The 22,047-nt window shown below is 42.3% G+C and overlaps 1 pseudogene; it reads right to left on the minus strand.

Moving 5' to 3' along the window:
• Window positions 1-582: 582 nt before the first annotated feature.
• LOC147711534 (uncharacterized) lies at window positions 583-2,253 on the minus strand (annotated as a pseudogene).
• Between the last annotated feature and the right edge of the window lie 19,794 nt (window positions 2,254-22,047).

The raw sequence follows: 22,047 nt of genomic DNA on the forward strand, positions 1-22,047 counted from the left end.
CACGTACTAGTCAGGACCAGTCACTCTGGAAATATGTATACATGGCATGTAAAACACAAATATAAAGACGATTCACTAAATCACATCTGTCATCAGTAATTGTGTGGCCCACATGAATAAAGCAGAACTATGCATTGCTTGTGCCAAGTATAAACATAGACAGGCCTGTGGTTACAGAGTCAGGCGCTCACTTGATTACTCAATCGGATATAGAACAAAAGGTTACATTTCTTGTGTCAACAGTAATTTATCTCCATCGCCAGTATTTAGTTAACTGTAATACATTGGCATTACTTGGATAGGAAAGTTAAGCAAATGAGTCATTGACCTTTAAACAATACACCCTGCTCTACTTGTGCGTCATAAAGTGAAGTGCAAACATATGCTCTGGGGTCAACTGGTGTATTAACATTTCTGTGTGCAGATGAAGCGGCCACACCATATGATCTGAGGTGGCAGGCAAGAAAGAGCTAATATAAAATGGATGCTGGAAAATACAAAATGGAGGAGCCTTCGTCCATTATAAAACCTGTATTTTCACATACGACCCTTTGGATGCAAGGTCCAACATTTTGTTGCGGCCTAATGCACATGTTCATATATGGGCCGGCTGTTACTATAGTGGGCCTCACTGCGCTCATTGAAGTAATCAACCGTATTTGCGTCAGAAGGGTTATTATCTGAGATATCAATATCCATCAATTGTTGAGTTACAACATCCCTCATTATAAGAGCATTAGTCACAGTCACTGGAGGCATTGGGGGTGGTTTTAGCAATCGCCCCAAACACTGGCAACACATGGGCAGACAATTAATGAGAACGCAGCACCCGATTACCACAAGGAAGCTAGCCACTAGAAACATCCCTATCTTTCAGCCCCAAGCAGACAAGGCATTCCAAATGGAACCTACAGGATCCCAGGGGCCAACATCACTATGGGCCTGGGCACCTATATCATATAGCCTTTTGACAGCCTGCCTAACCGATGTTGATGAGTCAGGAATATACGTACAGCAAGAGGACCCGATCACTCTACAGACTCCACCTCGTTCTGCTAACATCATGTCTAACACAATCCTGTTTTGAAGAGAAACTAATCTGAGAGCTTTAAGCTCAACTGTGATGTTCTCAATTATGCCTGCTGTCTCTTCTATAGTAGCTTCTAATAGACGGGACAACCTGCGTATGTTTCTGGAATTTATGGCAGGGCCATACCAAGGAACAAAGGCCTTTAGTACATCACCAGCTATCTCAGCCGCTGTATCTCCTTGATCAACACTCCTCCTAACCCTCAGAGTTCTGGATGCTTTATTCACTTCTGCAGTACTTTTTACAGACATTGCTGGTGTTACAAGACCTAGGTGACAACAGCCACCCCAATTCACTGGCAGCCATATATAGGCCCTGGAGCCACAAATGAAATAAACTGAGTCACCGATATAGAGTGGAACAGTTATTTCCTGGGAAGACACTTCAAATGTCATATTGCAATTGGTACTATTCCCCATGTTGGCGGTACCGTTGCTCCTAATACATATACTCCCAAGCACACTACGCTGCCTCATTTTCAAAAAGGGTATCTCTCTGGTGTCCCTATGGAGCGGAGGTGTGCTATCATTTTTTACCAAAAACAGTGGGGTGAATATGTTAGAAAATGGGAACGTTGCATTTGATAAAATAACTTCAGAGCAGTTCCCTGACTGGAGAATGTCTTTATCATAATGGGTGTACAAGGAGGCAGTTGGTGTTCTAGTGGTAGAACGGGAAGTTACTAAGTTGCTGAAGACCCTTATTAGCTCAACTTTCAGCATCGCAATGTGTAATGCATAACAGGATGCTTCAAATGGCAGGGGTACCTGAAGAAGGGGTATACCTTCGTCTACATAGGCTGGGAATTGCATACAGATCCAACAATTATTTTTATCAATCACTTGATGGGTCTGATGAAGTAAGGTAAGGAAAGAATTATGACGCATCTCCTCTCTGTGGTCCATATCCTCTGGTGGTACTGTAACTGAGGGAACAAAGTCGGAGGGAAGCTCTGATGGGAGCGGGGCTGTTTTTGCAATAGGATGGTAGAGCTCTAGGAGATATAATAATCCAATGACCAAAGACATTATGCAAAATAACATACAGAATATGCATAGTTTGGAGTACCAACGCCCCTTTTTGTTCACATTAAGAGTGGAATATGTATCCTCCATTTCTAGTAAAGGAAGATGTCTAGTTGTTCTTCCAAACGGAAATACCATTCGCTCTCAGAATTTCAATTTATATAATCTCACAAGTGCGGCAGTTCAACAGTGTTCGTTATAGGCCTCACTGTTACAGACCTTGCGATTGGCAAATTTGACCTCACACCCTCCCCTCCTATGGGTCGCTGGGCTTCGGAGGTATTTCTTTATTCTCTTTTCAGCTCAGAGTTGGCAGTGTCCTTATTTTACTAACCTCACTGCACAAGTTAGTCCTTTAAAGTTGGCACTATTCAGTGCGTGGCAGTTGGTGCTTGCTCCGTCCTAAGCACTCTTCATCTTCCTTGGGCGTAGATTGTATCCTGATGCAGCTTGTTGATCATCAATGCGTGCAGGAATGCAGTCACCAGTCCTTCGGTCAGAACGGTCCTCTTCCGGGGGCAGTGCTGGCCAGAACGGTGGTGCTCTCTTCACATTTGATAGATGAATCCAATTTTTGTGTCCGTCACATCGAACCGCCGTCTGTGTGACTAACAGAACTTGTGCTGGCCCTTTCCACCTGGGCTGCAGACTGTTCTTCCTTACAAAGTTTTTGGTCAGGACCCAGTCCCCGGGTTTGATGTTGTGTACTTCTCCTTCCAGAGGCGGGGACCATGTGTCTCTGACCTGTTGGCGAATGGTAGACAGGGCAGAAGTTAGTTCTTTACAATAATCCAACAAAGCAGAATGCGTCAATTCTTGCAACTTTGGTGGAGAGGCAAACCCATATACATTGGCTGGTTTCCCCATAACAAGCTCATATGGATAAAGTCTGTTTTTGGATGTAACAGTTGTCCTCATGGAGAACAAGGCTAAGGGTAATGCATCTACCCAGCTGAGAGTGCTTGATGCACATATTTTTTGCAGTTTATTTTTCAATGTAGCGTTACATCGTTCCACAAGCCCTGCTGCTTTTGGGTGATAAACTGAATGAAAACTTTGCTTTATCCCCAACCCTTGGCAGACTAGGTCCATTATTTTATTCGAAAAATGTACCCCGTTGTCACTCCAGAGACTTCTGGCCAAGCCATAGCGGGTAAAGTACTCTCTCAACAACATTTTAGCTGTGCTCAATGCGGTATTGTCTTTTAAAGCGAATGCCTCCACCCAGTTACTGAAACTACATATAACGACCAAGACATATCTTTTGCCATTGGCAGGGGGCATTTCTATGTAATCCATCTGTAGGCATTCAAAGGGGTATTCTGGCAATCTAAAATGACCAGGTGGCACTTGTATTCCCTTTCCCACATTGTGGAGAGCACAGGTCATACAGTTCTTGGATAATTTTACAGCTGTCTTCCTAATGTTTTTGTTGACCCATATCTTTTCAATGGTATTTGTCATTCCATCAGCCCCCAAGTGTGCAGGACCATGAACCATGTGAAGCATGGGTAGGAGAAAACTGTCAGGCAGGACCCACTTTCTCAAATGTCCCAGTGTATGCATCCAAGCCCCAAAGTGCGTGTCAAAATAATATCCTTCCTTAACCCACTGCTTCCTCTCATCTTCACTTGCAAATTCTTGAATGTCCTTTATCTCTTTGTAGGGATCAATGTTTTCCTCCCCCTTATCAGTCTTTGACACTACATATGTTAAGGTGTACTCATTCAATGCAGTGTGTCTTGCTGTTTCATCGGCGAAGGCGTTTCCCTGACCTACATGGTCTGTGATTTTCTTGTGTGCACTACACTTCATGATGGCCAACTTAGTTGGTAATGCAAGGGCATTTAGTAATCTTGTGATCAAGGTGCCGTGCTGTATTTTCGCACCTCCAGATGTGATGTACCCCCTTTCGGCCCATAATCGGCCGAAGTTATGTGCCACCCCCCATGCATACTGACTATCGGTGTAAATGTTTACGGCTAAGTTTTCTGAAAGCTCACATGCTCTAGTTAGGGCAATCAACTCGGCTGCCTGAGCAGACATCTGTTCTATTTTACATGTTTCAACAACTGTTTTATTAGTTGTTATTGCATAGGCTGCAGAGGTAGTTCCATCCGGTCTCTTTAGACACGAGCCATCCACAAATAGTGTTCCATCGACCTCTTGCATAGGTGTGTCTGCCAGATCTACTCGACCTTTCGTTTCAGTTTCAGTGACAATCACGCAATCATGTTGTACTTCATCCTGCTCCGAAGGGAGAGGCATCAGAGTAGCTGGGTTTATGGTGTTACACCTCTGCAAGGTCACATTAGTGGCCATCAGTATTAGCTCATACTGAGTCAACCTAGCATTAGTTAAATGCTGAGTTTTGGTTTTATTCAGCAGTATGTCTACTGAATGAGGTACGTAAACCATAACTGGATGTCCAAGTACAATAGATTCTGCCTGTCTTACTGCAGCAGCCGCGGCAGCAATATTTCTGAGGCAGTTCGGTAGACCTCTTGCTACCGGATCCAATGTTGAGGAAAAATAGGCACATGGTCTATTCTTCTCTCCATTTTTCTGGGTTAGTACAGCCATTGCGCATCCTTCTCTCTCATGTACGAACAGTGCAAAGTTCTTAGTGTAATCTGGTGTGCCCAAAGCAGGTGCATTGCATAAAGCAGTTTTCAAAGCCACAAAGCTATCTTGATGTTCTTTATCCCAGGGAACAGGATCTTCCACATCTTTGTGAGTTAAGGACAGTAATGGTTTGGCCAGGTAAGAAAAATTTGGTACCCATTGTCTACAAAAGGAGACCATTCCAAGAAATGCACGCACATCTTTTTGAGTTCTAGGTCTGGGAATGTTCTGCACTGTTTGTATTCTTTCAGATGATAATCTCCTCCCACCTTTCGACAGGAGATGACCTAAGTAAGTTACCTCCTGTCGATAATATTGTAACTTAGCTGGCGAAACCTTGTGTCCATGCAGAGCAAGAAATGTTAGAACATCATGCGTAGCCTGCTTACAAATGTCCTCTGTCTCAGCTGTGATCAGTAAGTCGTCTACATATTGCAGTAATACTGTACCTGGTGGCAACGCACAGTCATCTAATTGTCTCTTTAATGCCTGGCTATAGATGCTAGGGCTTTCAGATACCCCTGGGGAACACGACAGAATTTATATGATCGCCCTTGGAAACTAAAACTGAACAAATACTGGCTGTCTGGGTGTATGGGGATACTGAAGAAGGCATTCTTCAGATCTATTACAGTAAACCACTGGGCTGAAGGTGGTACAGATGAAAACATTGCTGTAATGTCAGGTACAACTGGGTATTGTGGTTCCACTATTTTGTTTATGGCTCTCAAATCAACAATCATCCTATATTTGACCTGTCCCGTTCCATCATCACGTTTAACCACAGGTAAAATTGGACTGTTACATGGACTGCTTGTAACTTCTTGTATGATTTTACGTTGTAATAAGTCTGATATGACTGATCTAATACCCTCCTCACCTTCTTTTGATATTTTATATTGGGGAATGCGAGGCAATCTGACATTTGGCTTTAATGTAATATGTACTGGCTCAATATCCATTTCACCTACATCATTTGGTCCATGTGCCCATAATTTTGGATCAATATCCTGCAGTTCGGGTGGTATGTAATTTTTGTCTGAAACCATGTATTGTCTGGACACTCCTTGTTTCTTACAAGTTAGATAGACACCATCCGGCGTGCAGTATATAGTGGCATGCATCATTTTCAAAGCCTTTAAACCAAGCAAATTTAGCGAACATTTTTCTGTCAGTACAAATGGCATACTCCCTGTTATAGGACCAATTGTGAAATCCAATGGTCGCGAAATGGGGCTTGTGACAACAGCATTTGAAAATCCCACCGACTTATCTAATCTTCCCGAGAGAGGGACATGGGGGAGCAAGCGGTGGGAAATCGATGTATTAGTGGCACCAGTATCTAGAAGAAATTTTCTCTCTTCACCTTCAACTACCATTTTTACATATGGGCCTGAAGAATCCACTGGTATCTGCACTCGCTCCCTGTCCTCTCCTGGGCATCCCTATTGTGTCCAGTCCTCGTTGTCGTCATATTGTGTATAATCTTGAGTGAAATACGCATTGCTCCTATTACTGTCAAAATAATTTGTCTGCTCAGTGTCACTGTAATTTCTTTGCTGTCCTCTACCTCTCCCCCTGTCTACACGGGGAGTTGAATTTCCTCTGTAAGTGTTCGCATTATTTCTCATAGTTTGACCCTGGCCCTGTAACAAAGGGCACTCGTTCTTCCAGTGTCCCTCCTGATAGCAGTTAGCACATTGATTGTATCCTAACCCTGCTCTCTGTTGCGCCGGAGCTGAAACAGCTCGACCAACTCCACGACTACGTCCACCTCCCCTCTGAAAATTTGTACGTCCTCTTGAAATTCCCCTGTCAGGAAAAGCTTGCTGCATTAATGCTTTTGTTTTCAATTCCTTCATTTGCTTATCCTTCTTTCCCTTCTCTGAGTTTCTCTTATTCTCATAATAACAAGCCATTGTTAATAACTCAGCTGGATCTTTAGCAGTCCAGGTACTTTCGTATGTCTTTATACTGTCCGATAAATCAGGTAAAATGTTATTAACGAACTGGTTAGCAAAAATGCGCTTTCCTTGTACTGTCTGAATGTCCTGTCCACTATACCCTTTAAAAACCTCTTCTATTCTGGTGAAAAAATCAGTCACTTCCTCCCCCTCTTTCTGTCTACAAGCGGTCATTTTATCCCAGTCTACTTTTTGTCTAGGCAAAATTTGTTGCATGCGTGCTATAATGTGTCCGGGTAAAGCTTTTAGTACTGCTGGCACATCCTCTCCTGCTTGTCTACCAGTATCCGCAATCGTTATGGCTCCCCAGTTAATATTTGGAGAATCATGATCCCTGACTGGGCGCCATATTTCTTGTGGTACCAGAAAATCGAATAGAAAATCGATATCTTTTAGTAGCATAGGTGTTAAATTAAGAGCGGATTCAAGGTGTTCATAAAATATTTTTGGATTACTTCTAGGGTCAGGTAACTCTTTTTTCAGGGCCAATAAATCTGCCCTAGTCCAGGGAGTGTGCACAAATTGTGGGATGGCGGGTGAGCTCCACCCCTTGGATCAGGAATTGGGTGTATTTCTCTCATAGGGAAAGCTGAAGCATTATCTCTGAGTTCTGGTCCTGGGCCATAATGTTGGTGGATATGTTTATTAGTGGTATCACACATAATGGCATCTAGTTCTTTTTGGTAATGATAGCATTCATCGAATGCCTCCTTACATTGTGTGTCTGTTAGTATGGAGTTTTCACTGTCCCTCCATAATTGTCGTAACCATCCTGGTGATTGCAAAAAAACTGTACTGTTGTCCATTATGAGATGACAATGGTTGAACAATCTATTTACCATACTATTAATGACAAAGTTCTTAGCTCTTAACTCCATTCCTTCAAATGTTTCCCTGGCTTCTATTTTAGTTATTTCCCCTAAGTCCATCCATTTTTCTGTCATTTTCTTTATAACATCTTTCTCTGCTACGCCTAATCGCGTGGGTCTAGCATACGTGTCTGATACCCGTCTGTCCGTCCTTGGTGACCCAAGGTAAGGGGAACTCAACCAATCGTATGGTCTGTGTGTATATACTGTGGGGGAATCACTTTGTGAAGCCAGTGGCGTTACTGATGCAAGTGGTGTCATTGATATTGGAAGCGTCATGCTGGAAAGTGTTGGGGCGGATGATGTTGCTGGGGTGTTTCCTACAGATCCATGTGCGCCCTGCGAACTATTAGTAGAAGAGGCTGTTTGTTGGGCCTGAGCCGGTACAACAGGGGCGGATGCTTGTTGGACCGGCACAGCAGGAGGGAGCACATGCTGTGTTTGTGGTGGGGCAACAATGTTAAATTGTTGGCCCCCAATACCGGGACCTGGGGGAACAGGATTTTGAATATTATATGGGGGAGGTTTGTCTAACAAGTCCTCTAATACCTCATCGTCAGGCTGGCAATTTCTTTTGTCTACTGCGACAAAACACTTTTCTGTTTTCATCCGAAATTCTCTGTCATGCTGTTCAATATTTTCATGTATCTTTATATCATTATATTCTGCTACTTTGGCCGTAGTTGTTTTATTCTTTTCTCTTTCCCTGTCTTGTTTTTGTTTCATGGCCCTAGTTCTAGCAGATTTCTCCCACGTTTGAAATGCCTCAAACATAGCAGGTCGGACTTTTCGTTCCATCATACATTGCTGTTAATACTGTAATTTAGCTAAATCAAAGGTACCATCAATAGGAAACTGTAATTCCTTATCTTTTTTTGTGTATTCATGCCATATTCTATTGTATAGGTTCACTGATACTCCCTTTTTTATCATTAATATCCAACCAGGACTGTCTTCAACAGGGTTGGGGACGCTTTCGTCCAACCGGTAACCTGAACTTACCCAACAGAACGTTTTAGAAATGCATTTCTTCATTGTTCCTATTATTTTTAGTTATAACTATTCTGTTACCCTTTTACTCACACTTTATTAAAAACTCTTAGTTAACCAAACTTATTTTTAACAAAACATGCAACAGAACAATCTCACCAATCTGTGGTGTGTCCTTGAATCGTCCTTAAATCGTCCGGCTGTTGGTCTTCGGACAACACGTCTGTTTCAAAAGGGAGCAGCTCGTGGACCTCTGCCGGGGAATCCTGTTGTCAAGAGGCCAGTCGGGACTTCAGATGGCAGCTGCTGCGGAGAAACGCTGTCTCCTTCGTGCAGGGGCCCCTACGATCATTCGGTCCTCAGTCGCACCTCTCAACCACGGACTCAGGTAGCCGTTGGATGTCCCACGGAGAGGTCCCACCAGAGTCGCCAGCTGACGAAGTGGATTTCTTCTACCTCGGCCAGGTATACTTAAAAAGGAAGACCAGCAGTCGGAGGTAACTGAAACATAAAAAGATTTATTGCGCTCGAGCGGGTACACCACCTCACAGCTCCATGTGGCTATGAGGGAAGTGGACAACTTACAAAGTCATAGACAGCCTTATATACTTTTGTGCTGGAATAAGCGTAGGTGGGAATGGATATGACAAATCAGCAACTGCCAAGGATGATTAACGATCCCGGGACGGTCCCACGTACTAGTCAGGACCAGTCACTCTGGAAATATGTATACATGGCATGTAAAACACAAATATAAAGACGATTCACTAAATCACATCTGTCATCAGTAATTGTGTGGCCCACATGAATAAAGCAGAACTATGCATTGCTTGTGCCAAGTATAAACATAGACAGGCCTGTGGTTACAGAGTCAGGCGCTCACTTGATTACTCAATCGGATATAGAACAAAAGGTTACATTTCTTGTGTCAACAGTAATTTATCTCCATCGCCAGTATTTAGTTAACTGTAATACATTGGCATTACTTGGATAGGAAAGTTAAGCAAATGAGTCATTGACCTTTAAACAATACACCCTGCTCTACTTTTGCGTCATAAAGTGAAGTGCAAACATATGCTCTGGGGTCAACTGGTGTATTAACATTTCTGTGTGCAGATGAAGCGGCCACACCATATGATCTGAGGTGGCAGGCAAGAAAGAGCTAATATAAAATGGATGCTGGAAAATACAAAATGGAGGAGCCTTCGTCCATTATAAAACCTGTATTTTCACAAGACTATTTACCGGTCGCAAAGGGGCCAATTCTGCGAATCGGCCCGTTTGCCACTGGTAAATAGCTTGAGGCATGTACCCCAATGTTACATTATCTACCATCAAATACTTTTAAGCATGTATGGTTGATGATTCTGCAATGCTAACAATGAACACTAGATGTCAGCACAAGATTATTTTCACTGATGTAGGTTGAAAAATAAACACATTCCCTTTGGTTTCTCGAGATGGCCAAAGACACGCGGTAGTCTAGAAATAGGGCACATATTTTCAAAAATGTGCATGAAGATCAAAATATTTGCCCTGGTCAAACGAACTTGCATGTCGTGCTCCATCCAAAAGAAATTAAAGTAGACTTGTGGGTAAACCATTCTTCTTGAAGAAATATAGAATGCCAATCTCCTATAAAGGACAGCTATTCCCTGAATTTCTAAAATAAATGGATCTTGATTTTGTTACAGCCCAGGAGCAGGAACAGGGTACACATACATGCAAATACAAAAGGTAAACATCCATATTATTTACTATAGTGATTGGGGGCCAGATGTACAAAGATGGTATTTTGCCTTTCCTAAATACCGATTCCGTAGCACTCGTTATTTGGAAAATGCAGAATGATATGTACTAATTTTGCACTTTCCTATTAGCGATTCCTACAAAGTAGAAATTGCGATTGTAAGAACGCAAATAGGAAATGCCAATGCATTCCCATCTATGGGTAAATTAGGATGTTTTACATTTCTTAAATAGCGATTTCCTAATAAGAAATCGCAATTGAGAAAATCCGAACCCAAGGGAGCCTCTGGCCTTAAAGGCCCCCTGAAGGCCCTCCGGAATGCTTCATGCACATGTAAGTGCACATATGCCCTAAGAGCATATGTGCGCTTCATGTCACATTAAAAAAGGCATTTTTTAATGTTGCATGGTAGTCGATGTAATAGCATATCCTAAATGCCAAATTTGCATTTAGAAAATGCGATGTGTATGTGCTTTACGAATCGCAAATAAGGAATCCCTATTTGCAATTCCAAAATTGCGATTGCAATTTGCGATTTCTATGGGTAGAAATCGCAAATTGCGACTCCGAGCGGGCCTTTGTACATCTGAAAAGTCAATTTAGAATTTCTTAACATGCCGAAATAGCGATTCAGCCTGTTAGGAAATACTAAATAGCTTTGTACAACTCGCCCTGAATGTGCTAGTGAGCGAATTAAAGATTTATAGCGCTTAAACTGCCGACTCAACTGATTCAAGGCCCTTGACTGACTAGCGGACAGAATGAACAAATGAGTAAATTTATAAAGCGCACAGATAGCCGGGGAGTGTCCCAGTGCTAAGGAACAACAGTACTAAGAAAACACCACTCAAGCCAAAGACAATAGCATGGTTTTAAGATTCTTTCTAAAAAATAACTCTGAGTTCACCAAACGAAGCTCCAAATGGAGCAGTTACTGAATTTTGGTACTGGGACGCTTAAGAGTGAGGTAGTGTGGCTCACTGGTTAGAGGCGGCAGACCCGAGAGCAGAGGACGGCCCCGGACCAGGGTTCGATTCCCGGCGCGGCAGGTTTCTGGACCAGGGTCAGCGGACTCGATAATTCTCTCGCCTCGGTGCCCACTCTGATCAGCGATCACACTCGGCAACTCTGGGCATTAGCTTGCCTCATCTTCACTAACGGCCCCACCAGACCGCCGGGGATGCCTGGTCTCACCCTGGAGATACCCATTAAGGGACCATCTCTCAGGGAAGCCAGGAAGGGTTTCGCAGCGGTCGAAGCGCCTTGGGACCCTCCGGGTAAGTAGTGCGCTATATAAATGCCTATACATACATACAAGCACCATTTCATGGCCAGGATAGGATTTATTTGGAGATTTGTGGCACTTTGGAGTCCTCCATCTATGTTATTATGTTATTATGAAACAACAGGAAGTTCTGGAACTTTTCAACTATAAGATAGAGGTCCGACACCCTTCTCCCACCTGAGAAAGTTGACCATACTTATAACCATCAATCATTACGGTGGGATGTCTCGGCAAACGTTGTGAAGTGGTCAGGATCAGTGGTGTGTTCTTGATTCTTATATTTTGGTGTCAGGAACAGGAAGGAGGCTCATGCAGATCAGATCCTCAACCCCAAAGCATTAGGTGTTTCAGTGCTTCTGAAGCTGCAGCTTGCTGATGCAGTGGGTGTGGGTCTTACATTCGTAATGTTGACTTAGAGGGTCCAATAAAACTGTCTTCATTCAAGGTTGAGGGTCTTGTCAAATCCAAGCTGTCCATTATCAACAAGGAAGAACTTGAGAACCATGCTGGATTGTGTGAAGCAGTGTTTTCTTCTTTCCGTGTCAATCAGTCGGCAACTGGAAATATACATAAAAACGCATTCATTACATCGCACTGCATTTACAAGGCAAATGTTACAACACACCTGCCTTTACATCGCATGCCATTACAATGCATGCAATTACAGCGCATATCACTACAATGCATGCCACTACACCACATACCATTACAACGCATGCCATTACAATGCATTATAAGGTAAGTAACTGAGATTTTTTTGTTTTAAGGTGGGTATGGGTTTTGGGGAAGATGGGAATAATAATTTTTACCCCTACACTATCCAACGCTTTCCCTACTGTTTCACTCACTGGAGTGGGAATAGAATTTTTTTTACCCCTACACTATCCAACAATTACCCTACTGTTGCCCAAAAAGTATTATGCGTTGTAATGGTATCTGTTGTAATGGAATGCGTTGTAATGGTAGTTTCTAAAAATGCGTTGTAATAGCATGGGTTGTAAAATCATGCAATGTAATGGTAGCTGCGATGTAAAAACCGCTTTTAATAGTATGCATTTTAATTGTTTGCTTTGTAACGTCATATATTCTCTTGAATTAGATCCACAAATGAACCCGGCGGTGTCTAGATCCAGGATAAGAGAGTTGTTTAACTTAACTCCTGATAAGATCAATTTAATGTTTGGACATTTGTTTGTTTGATAAGTGGGAGGAGTGTGGTATTCTAAGAATGTTAGGTTGTTAGAAAAGTACTGTAACTAGGGCCCTGAAATGTTTAAATTCAGCCTGAGGATGGTTGTCGGAGCAGCAGGTGCTTCCTGATTGGTGAGGTCTTTTGATAGTGACTATTAATATAGTTTTACATTGGCAATTTGGATTATCTGCTTATTCGAACATCTTTACAATGTACTTCCCTTAGTCTCCTCCACCATTCTTGCTCTTTCTTCCTCTTACACACACAGAGACCCTGCTCACTTGAATACACTTCATTTTGTTTTCTTTTGGCACTGTCAATGTCACAACAGCTGTGTGCCTCCTTGATCAACTTTCCCATGGAATCATAATTACAATTGCCACATATGTGACATGAATCTGCGCACTCTCAAGTGGGACCAGCGATAAAATGAGCATATAGTTTGTGATCTAGTGATTGGCACTGTGAGATCCTCTCACTGCCTTCAACCTCTACTGCAGAGCTTTTAATCGTACCCCACCATGAACACCCATCCACACCATCAACTCACCCCGACACTCAGGCCCCCATTATGAGTAAGGGTGGATCAGCATTCCAGACAATCATGATTGGCCAAGAGTTCCTGCACCCAGGTTTCCCAGGTGCAGAAATATCAATCCCTGCTTTACGGACTGGATGTTTTGACCAGTAAAATCACTCAAGGCGTTGGTTGTAACAGAAACATATCCCAGTAACCAGGCTCCACGTGACATTTGTCTCAGGCAAGAGCCAGAACTATTCTTTCCTTAGCCTGTTTAGCTCACTGCCTCCAACCGTCCCACACAGAATCCCCCACATTATTTAACACCTGGTAAGAGCAGGTTGTAAACGTATTTGTTAAAACCCTCTGAATAAGGAATACCTTGCGGAATACCACTCAGTAATTCCATGCCTGCACAGTTATTCTCCATTTCGAGGAGTTTAACTTGTAATTGCACTTTACTGGTCGGGTGTTACCACAGGATAGCAATCATTGTATTGTAATTGCATTTATATATCGCTTACTACCCCTGACGAGGTGTCAAAGCGCTTTTTCAGTGTGTAGCACGCTACTCCGAAACCCATAAAGGATTAGTGTTGAATTATTGTAGTGAAATATGAAAGTAATTTGAGTGGTGGATAGGTTAGTCAATTATTTGGATTCAGAAGGATAGCAGAAGGATAGAAGAGGTTAGGTGTGCAGAGTTTTATCACGTACCGTACAACTTGTAATTGGGTCCCTGAAGGCATCTCAGCTCAAAGTTTGTGCTACACAAAACTCGTATGAAAAACAAAACTATTCTAACACAAGATCCAGAAATAGAAAGCACTCTAGTAAATTGGGGCCTGCATGTGATGCAACCTGAAGTGTAATAAGTGCAATGTGAAGAGAGATTGCGTCACAGACTTGGATTAGCTGCAGGGTTCTTACCATCCTTATCATGAAAGAGAACAGTTTGTGAGATAGAGCTTGAAAAACTCACTCTCAGCTGATTATAATTCTGCCCATTTTACCCACCTGAAGCATCTGGAGTGTTCATTGTATTTTGTTTCCATTGATAATAAAGTAAGATTGTATTATATATTTGGGGGAATATCTAACTGGGGCTGGGGGAGTGGCCAAATAACAATGAACATTGTTTTCGTTTGCCCTGTGCCCAGAACATGAATAGTAGCTCTCTAAAAAACATAAAAACCAGCGGTGCAGACAATTCTTTTTGAATAAAATGCATTAATGCCATTCTGGAAATTCCTGTGCATGATATGCACTGCTTTACAATCATTATTTGTAAAGCTAAGGGCAGGAATATATTGCTCTGTAGGAACCTGTGTCTGTCCCCATTTTTAGAGCTGGGTTTTGACAGCACATAAATTGCTTACAATATAGATAGTGTGGGATTTGGGTCCACCCCTTTCAACCATTTGCTTTGTTTGACTTGCATCTTTAAACCAGTGGCAGTAGGCTCCGTCAATCACATCTTTGCTCAGCCCAGTGGAGTATTCATCTCTTACCTAATATTACTGGCTGTTTGAGTGTATCCTTTAGCTTCCACTAGTGTCCTTGCATTGAACTGTTTAAGGAACTACTCTACAACAATAATTCTCTCAGCATGCTTCTTCTGGATCCCCACTGTGTGCTTCATGCAGTAGGCAGTGCTTAATTTTCACAAGTGGTTGCAGTTAGGGGGCTCCAGCACTCATTTTCTATGGCAGAGACTTATTTTCATTGTCAGACTTTTACCCAGGGTAATAGACAGAAAGGCAGAGAAGGAAAAAATGAGAAAAATAAATATAGGTAAACAATGCAATGACAAAGGGAGAAAGAAGGGATGAAAATAACCTGCAAGAGTACAAAGGCAGGAATTGTAGGGTGAAGGAAGACAGAAGCATGATCAGGTCTTGGAGTCATGAGCCACCTGCAAAACCCATAACCGCAGTTCTTGATTTGATAAATATAAAAGATTGTTGTACCATAGAAACCCTTGATCATGCCTTCAAGACGTTCCTTGAGATTCCCATGATTGTTTCAGTTGTGGTGTAATAGAAGCCTCAATGTTTTTTTCTAATGATTGGAATCCATGTTTCTTCATTGCGCCTATTATCTTTTCCTGTGGTATTATTGGCACTAGAAGTCCTGGATCAGTAGCATCATTCTCTATATAACAGCACAATGCATCCGTTTTGCCATTTTGTTTACCAAGAGGATAGGTAATAATAAAATCATAATCTGCATAAAAGAGTGTCCATTTTAATTGTGTTGTTGATAATGCTTTTGCTGAACGAAGAAACAAAAATTCCTAAGGTAAGTGTACACCATGATTCGATCTGTAGTACCCAGAAGATATTGGCTCCATTCCTCAGATGATGCCTTAACAGTTAGTAATTCCATATCAGTAATGGCGTAGTAACATTCAGTTGGACTCAATTTCTCAGAGAAGTAGGCCACAGGATGTAATTGCCCAGTAGTAGAATGCCGCTGTGATAGAATAGCACATGTTGCAAAGTTAGAAGCATCAGTTTCTACATAGAAGGCTTGTGTGGTATTTGGATGCCCTAAATCAGTGCTGCAGTAAAACACTCTTTCAGTTTCATAAAACTTCTTCTGCTTCAGCTGTCCTATTATATGGGTTACCTTTCTTCAATAATTGAGTGAAGGGTGTTATGTTTGATAACCCTGAATTTATTTTGGTCAAACCCCAGAAAACATTTCATGTCACAAAATGTCTTTAGGATGGGCCAGTCTACCATTGCTTTAACCTTGTTCCTATCCATTTTAAGACCACGTGGAGAGATATCGATTCCCTGAATTTTCACAGATGTTACATGGAAGCTCCATTTTTCAGCGTTTTGAAAGAGGGGATTCTCTCTTAGTCTTTGCAACACTAGGTGTATATGACTGTCATGTTCAGAAAAGGTGTTAAAAAAATAATTATGTTAAAAATGTACACAACAACAAGCAATCTATAATTTCTCTGAGTTAATCATTTATAAAAAAACTGGAAAGCAGCTGGGGCGTTACAAAGAGTAAAACACCTAACTTGATATTTAAATAGGCCAAATTTTGTCAGAATGGCTGTCTTCCATTTATCACCTTCACAACCTCAAACTAGATGATATGCATCCCATTAATCAATCTTAGAGAAAAGTGGAGCATGCTTAACCTTATCCAGGTAAAATGGAACCAACAGGAAGGGGTATCTGTATTTTATGTTAATACATTATAATGCTCCATAGTCAATGCACATACGCAGCCCCCCCTCTTCTTGGGTATGAAAAAGAGTGGAGCGGCCATGGGTGACTGAGATGGTCTAATGAACCCATTGGCTAAGTAGGTATAACAATATTGTTGCAAATTCTTGGTTTCTTGATCAGCATTTGCAGGTCTAGATGTGACTACATGGTACTTATGCCCCTTGTTCAAAATCATTCTTGCTAAAGTATGAGCAATTGGGTGACAGGACTCCGCTTTACACTTGTTGAAAATATACAGAAGATCATGATACTCCAATCAAACCATTTGCTGAACAGTCAATTGTGTCTGTTGCTGGGTACTGTCTGTGATCATAGCCAAGAGAAAACAAGTATTTGGTGCAGCCCTCCTTCCAGGATCTAATTTACCAGGTGAATAGCACAGGGATTTGCAACCAGGAGAAAGTACCTTAACTGTCACTAAATCCCAAGAAATTACAGGGTTGTGTTTTGCAAGACAAGGTATGCCCAGAATTAACTGAAATTGCTGAAACATATGTTTAATCAAATTGTATGAAATCAATTCCTTATGTGTTTGGAAGCAAACCATTAGAATGGGAATTTGCATCAATTCGGGAAAGCCTGAAGTAATTTTTTTTCAGAAAGCCATTCTACTCTTCCTCTTTTCCAAGCCTTATATCTAGTCTGATTTTCTTTCCTCTCCCTTCCGCTCTGCCAATCTAAGTTCCGTTTAAAGCACCAAGTCAATTAATTCATCAGAGTCTGTAGGCTGGTTGGGGACCTAAGCCAGAAAATCTTTCCATTTGTCATTAAGTCCTCGATTAAACAAGGCTGCTCTTTTCTCAACCAGCCAGTCAACTTCTACTACTAATCTCCGAAACTGAGATAAAACTCTGAAGAAGTCATTTTTACCCTGTCTTAAATCCAACAGCTCCATATCAATGGACTGAAATACTTTCCTCCTATCAAATGCATGCCTTAATTCATTTTTGAATAATTCCATTTAAATATGATAACATGAAGACTGCCTTTAAGGCTTGTGTGTAAAATGCTTCAGGCCGACATAAATAACAAGCAAACTGCATTGATTAATGAATATGCTTCTCTGGATCACCAAGCATAGCATCCTGGAGAAGCTAAAGAAATAAGTGGCAGTACAACTACTGGTAATAGCATGGAGGAAGTAGCTCCTCCTTCTTGGGCACTAGCTGGCACGAAAAACGCAGGTACTTAAAAAAGATCTGTGGCTGAAGTAGAAGGCGTGGCACCCGAAGGTGATGTTTGTGATGCACGTAAATGATCCTGTTTATCTGCCATACCAGTAATTTGCTGCTTTACACACTGGTTATCTGCTCTGCTGTCAGCCTGTTCTTCCTGAAGGGGCTCAATTGTATGTCCTAAATCACTTCAAGGGAAAGCATCAGCATCCATGATACTCAGGTGGAGAGTCTACTTGAGTTTTCCAAACTGTCACGGTCTCACCTGATTAAATTCTGAAGGAGTATCATGGAAAAAACTTAAATGCCCTCACTCTCCTACCAGAATCTCCAACATTTCACGCAAAATTCACAAATGAACACCCCAGGGTGAAAGAGGTTGGGGGAAAAGAAACATGTTCTGGCACTGTAGCAGATTCTAGTGTGCTTCTGATTGCAGCTAATACAGGACACTTCACTAGCTACCACCTTGGAAGCTGTAACATACACACAATAGGTTGTAAGCTTTCTAAATACAATAAGATTAAATATTCAAATAAAAGTTTATAGTAATTAAACCTTATTTTAAATTCTGCCACAATATCGTATCTAGCTTAGCATGGGTTTCTCTGACATTTGATGTATTTTAAATAATGCTCCTGAAAAGTAAATAACAAATGTAAAGTCGGTGAAAATATATATTACTTTCAGTTTAGAATTTGATTTGTAACATGATAAAATATATACAAACCTAGCAAAACAGGAGCTGCAGCAGAAACAAACTATACTTTCAATGGTAACAAGGAGTTAATCATTAAAATAAATAAGGAATCCAAATAAGAAAATAAATGTTCCCAACTTGCCTCAGAGTTAATTTTGGCTCTGTGTAAACAAAAATTATGTATAGCCTTTCTCAGTTTCCTCTAGATCAGAAAAACAATGAAACAAAATGAACTGGTTTCATCTTCTTGAAGAAAAAAGACATCACAAAGAACATCAGCAGTCTTGTAAAACTTGTGTGTGTTTGGGAACAAGAAATGTTCATCTCTGTCCGGACATGGCTGAAGTATTACTCTTGGATGAGGACTCATCAGTTTCATTTTCACAGAGCTCAGGAGACATCATGGGATGATTCGAACGTTGCCTTTGTTTATTTTCTATTTTCTATACTAATATTATAAAGAGAGAGCCCTAACCTTTGAGGCGGGTAATCTCAGTAACCACAGCACAAATCACAACACCCAATACAGCATTGGAAAGGGCAGTTGCAGCAGAAGGACATAGGCTATACAGATGGCCACCATATACATATGAAAGGTAAAAGAACCTTGCCAGGAAAGTAGTCCCTTGTGGGCGTGTGCGTGGGCGGGGCGCGGCATGACGACAAAAAAAAGCGTTCCTTAAACATGTGCGTTGTGCTGGGGGCGTGACAAAGGCTGGGGGCGTGACAAACGACAATGTGCGCGGCAATTGCGCAAGTGCATGGGAGCAAGGGGCGTGGCCAATGGGAGCGGAAATGCACGGGAGCAAGAGCGTTCAATGGGCATCTGAGTTCAGCTAGAGGCGCGCCACGCAATTGCGCTGGAGCAAGGTCCGTGGCCAATGGGCGTGGCAATCTTCCGCCAACAATCGCGCCACATTCTGAAATTATGATGCCAACCGCACACCTGGGCGTAGGCGTTCAATGGGCGTCTGCGTTCAGCTGGAGGCGTGGTAAGTAACCGTTCACTCTGCTCACTTGTGGGCCTGCACGTTGTGCTGGGGGCGTGTCACACATACTGGGGCCGAATGCAGTGTGTGCCTTGTGCTGGCTGGGTGCGTGTCAAACAGACTGGGGCCGAATGCCGTCGGTGCTTACCTAATTTCTGCTACGTTCCTGCCTTCACGCCATGTGGGTCCTAAAAAATAATAATATCGGGAAATAACTTTCAAGGGTCACATAATTCGCATTGTAATACGGTCGCTGCTGGAGCCGGGCCTCAAGCGGGGGCACACGCCACTGAGTGTGCCTGCGGGGACAATAACTGCAGCGTCTCCTGCGCGCGGTCACTCAACTCTCTGCATAAACGAATTTACACACGGCGTCCAACATCAACCAGGGCTGGAGCCTGCCTCAAGCAGCGGCTAACGCCACTAAGCGGCCCTGCTGGCACACTAACCTTGAAACTGACTGCACTTTCCCACACATGCAGGGTCTCTAGCGCGAGCTGTCACCCACTCAACTCTTCATACCCAGACAACGTCGGGACGGGCTGCTAGTACTGAATAAAAGCAAGCAAAGGTTTGAAACTTAAATTATTATTTTGAAGTATGCCCTGTGGTACAACCTGTAGGCGGGTATGCATTTGTGTTAAATGCTGCAATGCTTCCTCGTTTAACCCTTTCGATGCTGATGACGAGCTCAGCTCGTCATCACCCAAAGGTGTCATGTGCTGATGACGAGCTGAGCTCGTCATGGTGCCACTAAAATGGCATTTTCCAGCACAGGGGGGGAAAACGCCCAGCAGCCATGTGGTTAACGTGCTTAGAATTATTTTGCCTATTTTTTCCTGTGACGCTATGTTTTAAAAAAGGTTCCTTTCTATCTTCTTTGTGTGTATAGCAGGGAAGTGGTGTAAAAGTGTCAATGATTGAGACATTCAGCCCATCTAGGCCAAGAGTGAGAATATCCTGGCATGACATGCTCCAAACCACAGTCTGAGGCAAGGGCCTTCCTGGGTCTCACTGGATAATCCAAGAGATTTGTTAAGGATTATGGTACCATTGCTGCCCCTTAACTGATCTGACTTTAAGAAGCAGCCCAAAAAGGTGATCTTGACTATCAGAGAGCATTTTACCCTCTCAAGGAGGCCATGTGTACAGCACCTGTACTCAAGGCTCCTGCTTTCTTCAAGGAGATCATTGTGCAGACGGACACTTCAGAGCATGGTGTAGGGTTCGTCTTAGCACATTTCAATGAGCAGGGCACAGATCAACCTGTAGTTTTCATTAGTAGGAGGGTACGTCCCCTGGAACAGAGGTGGAGCACTATTGAGAGGGAGGCCTTTTCTGTGGTCCGGGCAGTGAAGAAGCTAAGACCATACCTGTTTGGAACCCATTTCTGGGTTCAGACAGACCACAGGCCCCTCAGATGACTCATTCAAATGAGGGGTGAAAATCCCAAGCTGTGGAGGCAGTCCATCTCTCTACAGAAAATGAACTTTATGGTGGAACACCTTCGGGTGTCAGGCAATGCCTTTGCTGATAGTCTGTCCTGGTTCTTCCACCTTAGTGATGAGAACCCTAAGAAGGTTGGTAGTTCTCCCGACTCTTAGCTGGGGGAGATATGTGTTAGACCTGTCAGTCTTAGGGTAATCTTCCTCAAACCTTTTGACTTCTCTATTTTTTGCTGATCTCAATTTTGTTGGCCTTAGACTTTGTGCACTTTACCACTGCTCACCAGTATAAAAGTGCGTGTGCTCAAACCTTTAAACATGGTTATTCTCAGAACAAGGCACTCTCTTAATAGTGTTTACAAGCTCCTCCTTTGGTTGTATACCATTTGACTTGATCACGTGTCCTTGATACCCTATTTCAGAGACATTGAATTTGCACTTTTCTGACTTAAGATTAAAACCCTGCAGCCCAACCTTTTTCAGTACCTTTGTATTGTGTTTCTCCAAACTCTTAACATAAACCAAAAATACCAATCATCACATATTACCCCATCAATATCTTTCAAAACATTCCCAATAGCTTGCTGAAAAATATGTGCAAATCAGACCAAAAGGTATTCTCACAAACGTTTAAGTACCAAATGGTGTAACTAACAATGTTTACTCCTGGGATCGGTGCTGCAACTTGACCTGCTGATACACAGATGTCAAATCCAGAGAAGAAAAGTGCTTAGCTTCACTCAGTGAACATAACATTTCTGTTATGGTGGGCTCAGGATAATGATCTACCACTATGCAGCTGTTAAGCTCTCTGAGATCTATGCACAATCTTTCCTCACTGTTGGTCTTGCGGGCCATTAGCACAGGGCATCCCATTAAGTAACTTCCACCTCTTGAATAATTCCAGTTTCTTTAAACTTCTCAGTCTCCCGCATCATGGCCTCTTTCATCATTATAGTATTACTTCTTAATTTTCCTACTTTAGGTTGTGATACTGGTTTGAGTTTATAAAATTAAGGTAACTTCTCAAATGACCCAGACCCTTAATAAAAGCCTCTGGGACATCCTCTTCATAATTATATGTTTTGACTGGAATTTGTGCAACTTCAACCCTTTCTCTTAATCTGACATAGAGTACCACATTGGGATCGAGATACACTGATAAATCCCTCCAGTG

The sequence above is a fragment of the Lissotriton vulgaris genome, chromosome 5 (genome assembly GCF_964263255.1).
Source record: "Lissotriton vulgaris chromosome 5, aLisVul1.2, whole genome shotgun sequence".
NCBI lineage: Eukaryota > Metazoa > Chordata > Amphibia > Caudata > Salamandridae > Lissotriton > Lissotriton vulgaris.